Consider the following 18,164-nt stretch of genomic DNA (forward strand, 5'->3'; position numbering starts at 1 on the left):
TATTGGAAACAGCTATGTCCAGTCATTCACTTATTTTTCATGGCTGTTTTCATTTTACAATGGCAGAGTTGAGTAGTTGCCACAAACACCATATGAACCACAAAACTGAAAATATTTACTAGCTAGCCCTTCACCAAAAGTTTGTCAATCTCTTTCCTAGAGCAACTGACTTGGCAAGACTTTTTTTAATCATACTCACAATAAAAAATATTATTTATTATAATGTGATCTACTTCACAAAATAATATAGTTGTATTACAGATATAGACATGTAGATAAAATTTGAAGAAGTATTTCATGAGATGATACCCCCTTATCATATGTGATATACTCTGATATTTTCCCTTCTCTTACATATCATTTTTTAAAAAATGGTCCCAACCCACTAAATTGACTCTGCAACCCATTTATTAACCCATTAATGGGCTGTAAACTAAACCTTCCCTGGCACAGACATATAGGAACAACAGTTTCTCCCTATACTTAGGTGCATAAGAAACACAGAAAAAATAATTGTAGTTGCTGTTTGTTATTTACTAACTTTCTATTAAAATATATCATTTTAGTAAAGAAAAAACATATATTTAGACTTGTCTGTGCTCAATATTCATTTATTCAACTAATATTTCATCAAATATTTATATACTACCTATGTTCCAAATATTTGCTATAGGTATAAATGCAAGCAAAACAGACATGGAACACAGACTTCAACAGGGAAAACAGATTTGAAACAAATACTTACAAAAACACATAATTACCAACTTTGATAGGAGGGAAAATTACTAAGTCCCATAAGTTTACTATGAGAGGGAGATAGAAACATTTAGTTTTTGGGAAGGTAAGCCTCTGTCTAGTTGGATGGTTTTACTAGAGAACTGAAACTGGAGGTGATAACTTTAAGAATGAGAAGTTAATTAAGCAAATACAATGAGAGAGGAGGAGAGCAAGACCCAGAAAAGTCCAGTTGAAAATCAATTTTAATATTTACAATAGCTAGCATCATACAGTATCTGTTATACTTCTCTAAGTACTTTATACACAGTAAGTCATAATACAGCTAGTAAGAGGCAGATGTGAAACCAGGAGCAATGCCCCTAAAAACTACAATACCAAACTGCTAACTGAGATCAAATAAGATGTTATTGGTATCCCTGGAAGGCAACCTAAGAGAATGAGAGAAACAAGGACTACAGCTACACATGTATTTAAAACTTCAACTGAGTGACCCTGGGTACTTAACTTCTCCAAATCTCAGTTGCTTTGGTATAAAGTTAAATTTTATGAAGACTAAACTAGATAATATATTATACTATTGCCTGACATAAGGTAAATATACAAATATTAACCCTTTCTTTCTATATTCTACCCATTCTCCAGACTCTGAGTTCCTTGAAGTCATGCAACTAAACCTAAGTTCTTTATTTATTCATTCATCATATGAATTGTTGGGGAAAAGCAAAAGGATAAAAAAAAGGAATTCCTTCAACATTTTGAGGGAAAATTATTTTCTACCTAAAATGCTATACCCAGCCCCTCTATTAAATGAGTGTGAGAGCAGAAAAGATATTTCATGATATGCAAGATCTCAATAATTTACTCCAGTGCACCATTTCTTGGGTAGTTAATGGAGAATAAACTCCACTAAAATGAAGAGATAAACCAAAAAGGGAGAACATTCTCAGCATGTTGGTGAAGGGGAGTCCCACCAAGCCTACTGAGCTATTAATCCCAGCTGTGGTCTAACAAGGGCTCTGAGAGCCCTGGCTCCAGAAAAAGAACGTAAAACTAACAAATCATCAATGTATTTTACTATGTCAAGAAGCATGCCAAAGTTCCACAGGAAATTTAGAGGCTAAATTAATAAAATAAATGTAAGAACAGAATACAGAGCCCAGAAATAAATCCAGGATTATATGGTCAATTAATCTATATCAAAGGAGGTAAGAATATACAATGGGAAAAAGACAGTCTCATCAATAAATAGTGCTGGGAAAACTGGATAAATACATGTAAAAGAATGGAACTGGACCTCTTTCAACACCATACACAAAGCTAATCTCAAAGTGGATTAGAGACCTAAATGTGAGACCTGAAACCATTAAAATCCTAGAAGAGAATACAAGCAGTAATTTATCTGATATTGGCATAGCAACATTCTTCTAGATATGTCTCCTAAGGAAAGAGAAACAAAAGCAAAAATAAACTGTTGGGACTATACCAAAATAGAAAGCTTTTGCATAGTGAGGGAAACCATTAACAAAACAAAAAGGCAGGGGCCCCTCGTGGCTCAGTTGCTTGAGCATCTCAGATCATGATCTCATGGTTCTTGAGTTTGAGCCCTGCATCAGGCTCTGTGTTGACAACTCAGAGCCTGGAGCCTGCTTCAGATTCTGTGTCTCCCCCTTTCTCTGTATCTCTCTCCTTCTCATGCTCTCTCTCCCTTTCTCTCTCAAAACTAAATAAACACTTAAAAAAAGGCAGCCTACTAAGTGGGAGAAGATATTCAATAGGAGTTAGTATCCAAAATATATAAAGAGTTTATACAATGAAACACCAAAAAGAATAATTTGATTAAAAAATCGGCAGAAGACCTGAATAGACATTTTTTCAAAGAAGACACACAGATGGCCAACAGACACATGAAAAGATGCTCAAGATCACTAATCATCAAGGAAATGCAAATCAAAACTACAGTGAGATATCACCTTATACCTGTCAGAATGGCTAAAATCAAAAAGATAAGAAATAACAAGTGTTGGTGAGGATGTGGAAAAAGAGGAAACTTCATGCACTATTGGTGAGAATGTAAATTGATACAGCCCACTGTGAAAAACAGTACTGAGTTTCTTCAAAAAATTAAAAATAGAAATACCATATTATCCAATAATTCCACTACTGGGTATAGATACCAAAAACACTAATTTGAAAACAATATATGCACCCCAAGGTTTATTGCAGCATTATTTATAATAGCCAAAATATGGAAGCAATCTGAGTCCATGGATAGACAAACGGACAAGTAAGATGTGATGTGTACATACACACACACACACACACACACACACACACACACACACACGTGCCCGCACAGAGGAATATTATGCAGCCATAAAAAAGAATAAGATTGTGGCATTTGCAACAACATGTATATACCTAGAGGGTAATATGCTAAGTGAAATAGGTCAGATTGAGAAAGACAAATAAACACATTATTTCACTCATGTGGAATCTAAAAAACAAAAATGAATAAATAAACAAATTAAAGGACAATCAGACCTGTGGTACAAACTAACGGTTTTTAAAGGGAAGAGGGATGCATGGGAGGGATGGGCAAAATAGGTGAAGGGGAGTGAGAGATACAAACTTTCAGTTATGAAGTGAATAAGTCACAAGAATAAAAGCATAAGTAATATAGTCAATGATGTTATAATAGCACTGTATGATGACAGATGCTAGCTACATTTGTGGTAAGCATAGCATAATGTTTAAACTTGTCCAATCACTACGTTGTACACCTAAAACTGATGTAACACTGTATCAACTACACTTAAATAAAAAATAATAATAATTAAAAAGAAGAAACATAGATAACAAAGCAAATTTTTTAAATGAAACAATTGTTAACTCTATGAAAGATAAAAATTGTATAAGAAAGGAAATATAAACTAGGCTTAGCTATGAACAATATTTACATATTTATAGCTATATGTACAAATATTCATTTAAACAAACATTATGACACAGTTACATGGAGAGGAAAGAGGGTGAAGGAATGTGTTGGTCTGTGGCTGGTTATGTAATGGGTAGCACAGAGGGAAATACAAAAGCTATGTGTTCATCTTCCATAGTAGGAAATCAATAGAAACAGAGTCTAAAATTTAAAAATTATTATCTCATCATCGTCTAATTTCCTCTTTTTTTGCTTTTTAATGTTTTATAATAATTATTTCTGAATTTTAAAAATAGTGAAATTTAAAAATCAAGAAAGACTAGAATCTAGAAATATGGTAGAAATAACAGAAGAAACAAGCTAAAATAGTACTGAAAGCAGCAGAGACAGGATAGGGGGTAGGCAGGGGGGACAAAAGAACTGCTGCTTTTGTTACAAGCCTTATAGTAGTTTTGTGTATTTGTGTGTGATAAATAAAAACTTAACTTAAAAATGATATTCAAATTCAATGTTTGCAGAACCCTTCAAGTACCTCTGCACACTTCCATAATAAGTGTTTTAAAATTATTTAGATATCCATCAGGAATCTCTTAGAATACTGGACAAGGTGCTAGTGCTTGCACAGTAGATAACAAAAGCATAGTGAGTTTATATAAATATTTTATTTGGGTTACTTGAATTATACTTATGACAATGCTATAATGTATCATTATCCCATCTGACAAATGGAAAACCAGTTTAAGTAACTCACTCAAAAAAGCACTGTTAGTACAAACAAGGTGTGTGTATAGCTCTACATAGCACCGAAAAAGACATTCACTTTCCCTTGAATATGAAAATCACAATGCTAGGGGTCAAAGCATTTTTTCAAGCGGCTAATACACATTTCTTTTCCTGAAATTTAATCATGTTCAAAGAGAAATTGGAAAAGTTGTTGATCATATTTCTACCTGCTATTCATTCCACTAAACTATTTTTATTACTGTTCTATTATTTATTGTCAATAATAAAATTTACTACAAATTCACAATGTGTGAAAAGTTATAAGCAGCAAAAAAATATATGAGCTGTAAAACTCCACAAAATCATGAAAACTCATTTATGGGGAATGACGGACAACAAATGATAATTGCATACTGATAAATACATAACAATAACCTGTGAGAATACCATATGTCCTGGAGTCAGATTCTATTTTTGATAAGCTAGTCATTTAAGTGTGAAATTATGGAGAATGCCTATAGTACATTAGGACCCACAAATTTAACTGGAAAGTGTCCTAAATAGTGTGAATAATCTATGATGAAGAATTTGGCTGAGGATTAAGACTTCATTCAGCATTTAAATAACCCCAAGCAAATCAAACATTATTTTTGCCCTTCGACCATCTGTAATGTAAAAATTCTTTAAAGGTGCTTATTTTTTTATAAATAAAAAGAAATTTGCCTCAAAAACTATTCCTATTAGGTTACCTACTAAACAAAAGTGACTCTAAAAAGTTAATATAATTATTCTGGGTGAATTATCTCCTTACTCCCTACATTCCATTTTCTATTATAGGTTGGAGTGATGGAAACAAACAAAAAGCAATTACAAATGAAAGGAATGGTTTCCTGGTAGGACCTCAGTGTTTCTAGGCAATTCTTTTATCTGTCTCTAGAGTAATCCCCCCTTATCCACTGGGGGTTCAAAGACCCCCAGTGGATGCATGAAATCATGGATAGTACCAAACCCTGTATATACTGTTTTTTCCTATACATGCATACTTATAAGAGAGTTTAATTTATGAATTAGGCACAGTAAGAGATTAACAACAATAACAACAAAAAAGAACAATTATGATAATATTTTGTAATAACAGTTATGTGGAGGAGACTCTCGGAAGATAGGAGCATAGGAGGACACTGGGCTCACCGCGTCCTGCTGATCACTTAGATTCCACCCACATCTGCCTAAATAACCCAGAAAACCACCATAAGACTAGCAGAACAGACTCTCCAGAGCCAAGCGTAAACAAGAGGCCCACAGAAGAGGGTAGGAAGGGTGGAGAGGCGGTGCATGCTACATGGACTGGCAGGAGTGAGCCAGGGCGGTGGAGGGGCAGTCTGCCTTGCAAGGCAGAACCCCTGAAGTCTGGCTTGCAAAAGCTGAGGGGCCAGACTCCATGAGTTCTGACAGCCAGTGGGACTTAACATCTGGAATGTTAAAAGTCAACAGCTCTGCTCGGAGAGTGGGAGGGCGAGAGGACACCAGGAGGGAGAGGTGTTGAGCCCTAGAAGACAGAGCTCAGCTCGGCGGGGAACAAAGGCACTGGCAAATGCCAATACCCTCTCCCATCCCCCAGTGGAAATTCCAAAGGGAACCAGTTCCCGTCACCAAACTTGCTTGCACGGTACAAACGCCCAACACTGTGCTTCTGTGGATCCATCCCTCTGACGGGTCTGCCTCCCTCCCGGTCTGCAGGGCCCCTCCGCAGGGAACCACCCATGGCAAAGCAAGCTAAGCCTGCCCCTCCTGCCCCTGTGCACCTTGCGAATCCACCCCAACTAATACGCCAGATCCCATTGAAGCACACCACAAGCCTGGCAGTGTGCAAGCAGCCCAGACAGGGACTACACCACTCCACAGTGAGTCCTGCCCCTGGGAGAGGGGAAGATAAGGTACACACCAATCTGTGGCCCCAGCCATGGACTGGGGCAGACATCGGGTCTGACTACAGCCCCTCCCACTAACACAAGTTACTCTGGACAGCACAGGGGAAGTGCCCTGCTGTTTGGAGCCACTTCAGGGACTACCAAAATGACAAAACAAAAGAATTCTCCTCAAAAGAAACTCCAGGAAGTAGCAACAGCTAACGAATTGATCAAAAACGATTTAACCAATATAATAGAACAAGAATTTAGAATAATAGTCATAAAATTAATCGCTGGGCTTGAAAAAAGCATAGAGGAAGGCAAAGAATCTATTACTACAGAGATCAAGGGACTAAGAAATGTCATCAAGAGCTAAAAAAAAAATGCTATAAATGATGTGCAAAATAAAATGGAGGCAGCCATAGCACGGATTGAAGAGGCAGAGGAGAGAATAGGTGAATTAGAAGGTAAAATTATAGAAAAATAGGAAGCTGAGAAAAAGAGAGATAAAAAAATCCAGGAGTATGTGGGGAGAATTAGAGAACTAAGTGATGCAATCAAACAGAACAATATCCGTATCATAGGAATTCCAGAAGAAAAGACAGAGAGAAAGGGGCTGATGGTGTACTTGAACAAGTCATAGCTGAGAACTTCCCTGATCTGGGGAAGGAAAAAGGCATTGAAATCCAGGAAGGACAGAGAACTCCCTTCAGACGTAACTTAAATCAATCTTCTGCATGACATATCATAGTGAAACTGGCAAAATACAAGCATAAAGAGTGAATTCTGAAAAGCAGCTAGGGATAAACAGGCTCTGACTTACAAAGGTAGACCCATAAGAGTAGTTGCAGACCTATCTACTGAAACTTGGCAGGCCATAAAGGAATGGCAGGAAATCTTCAATGTGATGAACAGAAAAAATATGCAGCCGAGAATCCTTTATCCAGCAAGTCTGTCGTTCAGAATAGGAGAGATAAAGGTCTTCCCAAACAAACAAAAACTGAAGGAATTCATTACCACTAAACCAGCCCTACAAGAGATCCTAAGAGGGACTCTATGAGTGAAATGTTGCAAGGACCACAAAGTACCAGAGACATCACTACAAGCATGAAACCTACAGACATCACAATGACTCTAAACACATATCTTTCAATAATAACACTGAATGTAAATGGACTAAATGCTCCAACCAAAAGACATAGGGTATCAGAATGGATAAAAAAAAAAACAAGACCGACCTATTTTCTGTCTACAAGAGACTCATTTTAGGCCTGAGGACACCTTCAGATTGAAAGAAAGAGGATGGAGAACTATCTAACATGCTATTGGAAGTGAAAAGAAAGCTGGAGTAGCCATACTTATATCAGACAAACTAGACTTTAAATTAAAGGCTGTAATAAGAGATAAAGAAGGCCATTATATAATAATTGCAGGGTCTATCCATCAGGAAGAGCAAACGATTATAAATGTCTATGTGCCGAATACGGGAGCCCCCAAATATATAAAACAATTAATCACAAACACAAGCAACCTTATTGATAAGAATGTGGTAATTTCAGGGGACTTTAATACCCCACTTACAACAATGGATAGATCATCTAGAAAAAGGATCAATAAAGAAACAAGGGCCCTGAATGATACATTGGATCAGATGGACTTGACAGATATATTTAGAACTCTGCATCCCAAAGCAACACAATATACTTTCTTCTCGAGTGCACATGGAACATTCTCCAAGATAGATCATATACTGGGTCACAAAACAGCCCTTCATAAGTATACAAGAATTGAGATCATACCATGCACACTTTCAGACCACAATGCTATGAAACTTGAAATCAACCACAGGAAAAAGTCTGGAAAACCTCCAAAAGCATGGAGGTTAAAGAACACCCTACTAAAGAATGAATGGGTCAACCAGGCAACTAGAGAAGAAATTAAAAAATATATGGAAACAAATGAAAATGAAAATACAACAATCCAAACGCTTTGGGATGCAGCAAAGGCAGTCCTGAGAGGAAAATACATTGCAATCCAGGCCTATCTCAAGAAACAAGAAAAATCCCAAATACAAACTCTAACAGCACAGCTAAAAGAAATAGAAGCAGAACAGCAAAGACACCCAAGCCCAGCAGAAGAAGAGAAATAATAAAGATCAGAGCAGAAATAAACAATATAGAATCTAAAAAAACTGTAGAGCAGATCAATGAAACCAAGAGTTGGTTTTTTGAAAGGGCCATATTTCGTTCTTTCTCATTGCCATGTAGTACTCCATTGTGTATATAAACCACAATTTCTTTATCCATTCATCAGTTGATGGACATTTAGGCTCTTTCCATAATTTGGCTATTGTTGAGAGTGCTGCTATAAACATTGGGGTACAAGTGCCCCTATGCATCAGTACTCCTGTATCCCTTGGGTAATTTCCTAGCAGTGCTATTGCTGGGTCATAGCAACGAGGATGGAACTGGAGAGTGTGATGCTAAGTGAAATAAGCCATACAGAGAAAGACAGATACCATATGTTTTCACTCTTATGTGGATACTGAGAAACTTAACAGAAACCCATGGAGGAGGGGAAGGAAAAAAAAAAAAAAGAGGTTAGAGTGGGAGAGAGCCAAAGCATAAGAGACTCTTAAAAACTAAGAACAAACTGAGGGTTGATGGGCGGTGGGAGGGGGGGGAGGGTGGGTGATGGGTATTGAGGAGGGCACCTTTTGGGATGAGCACTGGGTGTTGTATGGAAACCAATGTGACAATAAATTTTATATATTGAAAAAAAAAAGAGAAAAAAAAGAGAAAAAAAAAAGAAAAAATAAACAAAATTGATAAACCTCTAGCCCGGCTTCTCAAAAAGAAAAGGGAGAGGACCCAAATAGATAAAATCATGAATGAAAATGGGATTATTACAACCAATACCTTAGAAATACAAACAATTATCAGGGAATACTATGAAAAATTATATGCCAACAAACTGGACAACCTGGAAGAAATGGACAAACTCCTAAGCACTCACACACTTCCAAAACTCAAAAAGGAAGAAATGGAAAATTTGAACAGACCCATAACCAGTGAAGAAATTGAATCAGTTATCAAAAATCTCCCAACAAATAAGAGTCCAGGACCAGATGGCTTCCCTGGGGAATTCTACCAGACATTTAAAGCAGAGATAATACCTATCTTTCTCAAGCTGTGCCAAAAAATAGAAAGGGAAGGAAAACTTCCAGACTCGTTCTATGAAGCCAGTATTACTTTGATTCCCAAACCAGACAGAGACCCAGCAAAAAAAGAGAACTACAGGCCAATATCCCTGATGAATATGGATGCAAAAATTCTCAACAAGATACTAGCAAATCGAATTCGACAGCATATAAAAAGAATTATTCACCATGATCAAGTGGGATTCATTCCTGGGCTACAGGGCTGGTTCAAAATTTGCAAATCAATCAATATGATATATCACATTAATAAAAGAAAAGAACCATGTGATCCTTTCAATCGATGCAGAAAAAGCATTTGACAAAATTCATCATCCTTTCTTAATAAAAACCCTCGAGAAAGTCGGGATAGAAGGAACATACTTAAACATCATAAAAGCCATTTATGAAAAGCTCACAGCTAATATCATCCTCAATGGGGAAAAACTGAGAGCTTCCCCCCTGAGATCAGGAACACAGCAGGGATGTCCACTCTCACTATGTTGTTTAACATAGTGTTGGAAGTTCTAGCATCAGCAATCAGACAACAAAAGGAAATCAAAGGCATCAAAATTGGCAAAGATGAAGTCAAGCTTTCACTTTTTGCAGATGACATATTATACATGGAAAATCCGACAGACTCCACTAAAAGTCTGCTAGAACTGATACATGAATTCAGCAAAGTTGCAGGATACAAAATCAATGTACAAAAATCAGGTCCATTCTTATACACTAATAATGAAGCAACAGAAAGACAAATAGAGAAACTGATCCCATTCACAATTGCACCAACAATCATAAAATACCTAGGAATAAACCTAACCAAGATGTAATGAAGAAGAAAACCAAAGCGGGAGGCATCACAATCCCAGACTTTAGCCTTTACTTCAAAGCTGTAATCATCAAGACTACATGCTATTGGCACAAAAACAAGACACATAGACCAATGGAATAGAGACTCCAGAATTGGACCTACAAATGTATGGCCAACTAATCCTTGACAAACAGGAAAGAAAATCCAATGGAAAAAAGACAGTCTCTTTAACAAATGGTGCTGGGAGAACTGGACAGCAACATGCAGAAGAATGAAACTAGACCACTTTCTTACACCATTCACAAGGATAAACTCAAAACGGATAAAGGACCTGAATGTGAGACAGGAAACCATCAAAAACCCTAGAGGAGAAAGCAGGAAAAAACCTCTCTGACCTCAGCCGCAGAAATTTCTTACTTGACACATCTCCAAAGGCAAGGGAATTAAAAGCAAAAATGAACTATTGGGACCTCATCAAGATAAAAAGCTTCTGCACTGCAAAGGAAACAATCAACAAACTAAAAGGCAACCAAGGGAATGGGAAAAGATATTCACAAATAACATATCAGACAAAGGGCTAGTATCCAAAATCTATAAAGAACTCACCAAACTCCACACCTGAAAAACAAATAATCCAGTGAAGAAATGGGCAGAAGACATGAATAGACACTTCTCTAAAGAAGACATCCACATGGCCAACAGGCACATGAAAAGATGCTCAATGTCTCTCCTCATCAGAGAAATACAAATCAAAACCACACTGAGATACCACCTAATGCCGGTCAGAGTGGCTAAAATAAATGAATCAGGAGACTATAGATGCTAGAGAGGATGTGGAGAAATGAGAACCCTCTTGCACTGTTGGTGGGGATGCAAACTGGTGCAGCCGCTTTGGAAAACAGTGTGGAGGTTCCTCAAAAAATTAAAAATAGATCTACCCTATGACCCAGAAATAGCACTGTTAAGAATTTACCCAAGGGATACAGGAGTGCTGATGCATAGGGGCACTTGTACCCCAATGTTTATAGCAGCACTTTCAACAATAGCCAAATTATGGAAAGAGCCTAAATGTCCATCAACTGACGAATGGATAAAGAAGATGTGGTTTATATATACAATGGAATACTACTTGGCAATGAGAAAGAATGAAATCTGGCCATTTGTAGCAACATGGATGGAACTGAAGAGTGTTATGCCAAGTGAAATAAGTCAGGCAGAGAAGACAGATACCATATGTTTTCACTCATATGTGGATCCTGAGAAACAACAGAAGACCGTGGGGGAGGGGAAGGGGTAAAAAAAGTTACAGAGAGGGAAGGAGGCAACCATAAGAGACTCTTAAATACTGATAAGAAATTGAGGGTTGATGGGGGTTGAAGGGGATGGGAGAGTGGGTGATGGGCATTGAGGAGGGCACCCGTTGGGATGAGCATTGGGTGTTATATGGAAACCAATTTGACAATAAATTTCATACAAAAAAAATAAAAAATAAAACAAATTAGCATAAAATAGAAGTACAGTACACTATAAAGTGAACAGTTCATAGTCTCTTAATTAATAATGTATGGAGAAAAAAAGTCTCCACATATTGGATCTACCTGAAAATTAGCAGGTAGACTTATAATCGACTCTCAGACAGAAATTGTGTTTCCAAAATATTAGCAAACTTTCCTTCACAGCAAATACTATTATATCCAGTAAGCTTGGCCTAACCAAAACACGTGGTTAAGCTCATTTATCACAAGACTCTAGTTCTTGGTTCTTTGTTGATTGTTCAAAACATAAAGGAAGTGAATGTTTTTAACTATTTTCAATACCCAGGGAAGTCCACCAGTAAGAGTAGCTGGGTAGTATTGAAGTTTTGAAAAGCAGTTTTAAAACTCTTAATTGTCTTTAAAATATTGTTTTCAATAAATAAATGAATAAAACTTAATTGCCAACAACCTGAAGAACTTTGGGTATTGAAAGAGATGCAGGGTGAAAAGATTTACTCGGAATTTTTTAGTTTAACATAAGAATTTAACCATAAAAAGTTTGGGCAATGGTAAAATAGTTATCACTTGATATATTATGGAAATCTTATTAAAGAGAAAAATTATACCACTGAATTTTGTGTGCCAATTCTAAAGTGGGAGAGACCTTACAGCAAAAGTTGAGAGAATTACTCTTTACCTGATAGGCTGGAACAGGCTAATATCATTTGTATCCATAAATACTGATCTATTAGATATTAGCCTACCTCTTATTGTCTATGATCAGTAACATTTTGTCTTGTCTTGATTGGAATATAAAAAACTTGCCCCATCTATATCTAATTCTCCTTAAGAAAGGTTTGGTTTGGTTTGGCTTAACAAAGCAAAAGAATTAACCTGAAAGTGTGCAAATAACTAGGAATATTTAATTGATCTTTTTACCATGTTCTGAAAAAAATTGCATAAATGCCATTTTTTCCATTATTTATCTAATCACATATTTAGTCAAACATACACAAAATTAATACTGTTCACTCTTTAAATAAACAAGACAATGTTATAGTCCTGATTCTCAACTCAAAAGAGTCAGACAAAGAAATATTCAGAACACCTTATTTTTCATTATTGAGTAAGCTCTGCTTTGAAACCTTCCAGAAGAGTTAATTGGAAGATCAAGATTAGTTCCTTCACAGATAACACCACAAAATCAATGAAGCAGCATTATTCACAGAAAGAAAAAGGAAATGTACAATTTTTACTGCCATTGGGGGGGAAAAAGTTAAAAGGCAGAGTTTCCATATCATCACACAACAAATCTTGGTCACAAATTTATGTCATTGTGTGTATATGCATTTGAAGAGTTGGGAAGGGAAATTGTTCAGATTTTTTTTTAATGGATAAAGAGTAGAGGCAATTCTAAAGAGAAAAGCATTTTTCAAAATCCTGCCTTACTCCTGTATATAAAAATATTATTTCAAAAAAAATTATTGGTAAATAATGCATTGGATTCTTTCTAAAATATTTGGAACCCAAATTTATACCTTCCTTAGTTCCGTCTAGAATAAATAAATGCACAAATCTAAAAATGTATTTTGTTTGTTTTTAGTACATATGAAAAAAACTGGTATTTAACTCAAATTAATCTAAACACTGAATATGACTAATAATATATTTAACTTCTGGCTTAACAACAGCAGTTCCCATAGGTGATAATAGAGTAAAAATAGTGAACATAATGTGATGAAAGAAATATACGTAATCCATTCCAGTTTCCTCTATAAAATTTGATGAAATTAACAATTCCCTACAAGACCAATTCCCTACTGTTGAAGCTTTCTGAAAGCTTCATAAATCATTCTGAACATTTCAGTTTTGGACTGTCACTATTACATTCTTAAAATCTTTAGGAATAATCAACATTTTCATCTTATTGAGAAAAGAAACTGCAAGAACAGTTCATCTTTCATTTGATGTACCAAGTCTATTTCAAATATACACTCAATCTCTAGAGATAAATTCAATGGCATGTTCTCAAGAATAGCCTCTCAGTCAATACTATCTTCAAACCAAAGATAGCTGTGTTGCCAATATATTGTTTCTATGTTTTGATAAATGGCTATGGTAACATATCGTTCCAGTTAAACAGGCTCTATTCACCCTGTATCTAACTCTTTGTATCAGTCACCAACATTCATTTCTTAGATTAAACTTTGTTTCCTTCACGTTTTGTACAATATGTGCTTGAGAATAAACATTCAATTTTCAACACCATCATTATCATCCCTAACTAACAATATCCTATAAGGGTAGTGTGGTACAGTAGAAATTAGATGACTTTGAAATAAGACAGACATTGGTTAGAATCCCAAGATCACTCACTCAATATAGGACCTTGAGAAACCTGAGTCTGTTTCATTATCCATAAAATAGGAAGAATAATAACTTCATTTGCAAATTTATTATAAAAATTAGATGTAGTACACATAGAAAGTACCTCTCCTCACCAAATACAAAGGCTTACATTAAAGCAACAAGTTCTCATTCTCTTTTTTTGATCTCTATCTTTCTGCACAGAAAGATATGCTTTTATTACTATTGCTATTTAGTAATGCTAAGAAAGCTTCCATGAATTATTTAATCTCATTCCTCACTCCCCATATTATCATTGATATATTTTCTACCTCTGTTGCTTTCATTCCCACCCAGGTGATCCTATGAGAACTGGACCCACCTCTAGAATTTCTATATAGCAGGGACTTGGAACAATGATCTGGTAAGAAGGAGACCTTGGAAAAATTGTCTTAAAGTTCAATTTGTACAGCAAGGACATTATTTTAGTTCCAGTGTAAATAGAGGGATTTCTGCATTGATGCTATACTTACAAGCAAGGACCCTGTTTCACATGTTATATGTTTGAGAGGTTTCTCAGGGTGCTGGTGTAGATACACAAGACCCAAAAATCCCCTTCTACTTACTGTGCCATGCCATCATTTAGCCTATCATCAACCACTAGCTTCCATGACACTTTTCAAAATTGCATTCTTAGATCACGTTTGTATCTATATCCAGAACACTTCTTTTCTTATAACCTATCTCCTCTCCCGTGTCCATGCCTATCCTAAGAGATATTCAAAGTTATAAGCTGTTCATTTCCTACCATCTAATCTTTTAAAAGTGTATATTTGTTTTGAAAGAGAGAGTTCAAGCAGGGGAGGGGCAGAGAAAGAGGGAGGAAGAGAATCCCAAGCAGGCTCTGAGCTGTCAGTGCACAGCCTGACACAGGGCTCATTCTTACAAACCCTGTGAGGTCATTACCTGAACCAAAATCAAGAGTCGAATGCTTAACCAACTTAGCCATCCAGGTACCCCCCACCTTCCTAAAGTTTGAATATATAAACGTTAGCTATTATTAACCTTTATCTAAGTTAAAATGGTACCATCTTATATATATGCAGCATTCATGTAGGCACTTAACCTATAAGTAACTGCCACATAAGCAGGTCCTTCGGATATTTAATAATTAAGTCCCATTAAGCTGTGCCACAAATCCATTCTTTTTCCATTTTTTGATTTGTGTTATTTTTTTCGTTCATTCTACGTATATTTATTGAGTACTAACTATGTGCCACACACTGCGCTGGAAGCTGAGAATATAACAGTGAATAAAAACAGATTGTTTCCCCTTGTGTTGCTTTTGTACAGTGGAGGAGAGAACCACAGTTCCAATAATCATAAACCAATAGAAAACATTAACTATGAAAACTGGTACAAGGTGAGGAACATGATGCTGTAAGGTGGCCAATTTGCCAAAAATCAATTTGCAGAAAGTCAATTTGCCAAAAGTCAATTTTCCAAATGACTGATTCACTGAATTCCCTAACAGACTATTCACTGAAAGTGAGTTCGCCAAAAGCCAATTTCTAGAAAATCAATTTGATGAAAAGTAGTCTGCCAAATCATCATTTCACCAAATGACCAATTCACTGAATTAGTGAGGATCTTTTTGAAGTCTTCATTTCACAGAAGTTTCAATTCAGTCCTTTTATGACAGATCTTCAGCCCCAAATTCGACAGACTATCTGGGCTGAGTATCAATTTCATGTTTTCACATTTCAGATGCCAAGCCCTTTTCTAATGTCCAATGATCTACTGTAAGCAAATGGTGGGCTTCTCTTTAAATGCAGTTTACTCTCTTCACAGTTAAGCTTCTGCCTGTCTCTACCTCTTCCAGAAAGACAGCTGCAGAGAACCATCCAAGACCAGGATGATGAAATGGTCATCTGCAAATTGGCTTTTGCCAAATTTGTTCTAAGTAAATTGTTGATTCATGGAATTGAGTCTCACTTAACTGTTTCTCAATGAAATTGAGAGTCCATAACTTGAGAGGCTATCAACTGGGGAATTTGACCTTGTCAGACAGGTGGAGGAAGGCTTCATTGAGTAAAAAATAACTGATGTCAGAAGGATAACTTTAAAAACATCCAAACAACAGGAAGAGGAACAAAGAGAACAGCATATACAAAAACTATTTGGAAGGAAAAAGCACCAAAATCACAACAGTTTGCAAAATGACCAGAGTGGCTGGAATACAGAGAGCAAGGAGGAGCATAGTGTGAATCGAAGCTAGAAAAATAGTTGGGAGCTAGACCAGGTTGTGCCTCACAGACCATAATAAAGACTTCCATAAGTATGATAAGAATGAGGATCCTTAATATATTTTAAGTAGAGAATGACATGATAAGATTTTCATTTTGAAAGATCATTTTGCAAGTGATGTAGAGACTATTTTTTAAGAGTGTGCTGGCATAGGCTATTTTCTTACCTGGAAATTTATTATTGCAGTAGTTCAGGAGAGTAAAGACAGTACTTAGATGAGAGGTATAGGAAAAGTGGAGTAAAACACATCACTTACAGAAGTTTGTTAAATGTAGAAACAACAGAATATTGGATATGGGGAGGAAGAAGTGAAAAGTACCATGGACAACTCCTACATTTCTGATTTGCAGAAGCAGATGGTGTTGCCATTGCTGAGAAAGAAAAAACTAGACTAAGTTTGTGTAGTATTCTCTCTCAATGTATTGCTATACATGTGTATATTTTATATACCTATAAGAATATCTTCTTTCAAATTTTAAGCTATTGAGAAATTAAATGTGAATTTGGTTGAGGATTTATATGCAATTTAGTGCCTCATGTATGTAGGTATTTAATAAATCACAATCATTGTGATCCAGCCTCCTTTGTTTACTAGCTGGTTGACTTTATGCCTAACTTAAACTTATTGTGCCCCAATTCTTCAACCTCCAAACAGGAATAATACCAGTGCCTGCCTGGGAAGAAACCAGCTAGCAATATTCCTGCAATCCATTCTCTCCCTTGACAGGAAGGCCCCTAGAAAAGAGGGAAGTTGATCAAGTCAAATCTCCTTATGAACATACTAATGACAAAACTGGCAAACACATTAATTATGCCAAATCATCATTTTACCAAATGATGCTAGTGAGAGAGTCCTTGTTATGGACTGGATGTGTCTCCCCTCCCCCAAATTCAATTAGGTTAAAGCCCTAACTTCTAATATGACTATATTTGGAGACAAGACCTATAAAAAGGTAATAAAGATTAAATCAGGTCGTAAGGGTGGCCCTTAATCCAATAGAACTGGTGTCATTATAAGAACAGGAGGAGAGGGGCGCTTGGGTGGCTCAATCGGTTAAGTGTCTGACTTTGGCTCAGATCATGATCTTACAGTTTGTGGGTTCAAGCCCCACATCAGGCTCTGTGCTGATAGCGTGGAACCTGCTTGGGATCCTCTCTCGCTCTCCCTTCTGTCTGACCCTCTCTGAATTGCACTCTCTAAATAAATAAACAAACAAACAAACTTAAAAAAAAAAAACAGGAAGAGACACAAGAGACCTCTGTACCTCTCCGTATTGCACAAAGGAAAGACCATGTGAGGATAGAGTGAGAAGCCTACTACCTAGGACTAGGAAAAGAGACCTCATCAGAAACAAACTTTGATGGCACCTTGATATTGTATTGTTAGCCTCTAACTCTGAGAAAATAAATTTCTGTTTTTTAAGCCACCCAGTTTGTGGTGTTTTGTTATGGAAGTTCTAGCAAACTAATACAGTCCTTATCTATGGAAAGCCTGCAACAAAACGTACCTCATCTGTTTTGGTTGCTTATAGTACACGAATCTAGAATCTAGGGATTTGGGGGTTCAGGTACCGAAAACTACCTAAGTATAAAATGGAAATGTGTCATTATTAAAAAATCTACCTTTTGTGAGGGCGCCTGAGTGGCTGAATTGGTTAGGCATCTGACTTCAGCTCAAGTCATGACCTCACAGTTCGTGGGTCCAAATCCCATGTCGGGC

This window comes from Panthera onca, chromosome B1 (assembly GCF_046562875.1).
Source record: "Panthera onca isolate mPanOnc1 chromosome B1, mPanOnc1 haplotype 2, whole genome shotgun sequence".
Classification (NCBI taxonomy): domain Eukaryota; kingdom Metazoa; phylum Chordata; class Mammalia; order Carnivora; family Felidae; genus Panthera; species Panthera onca.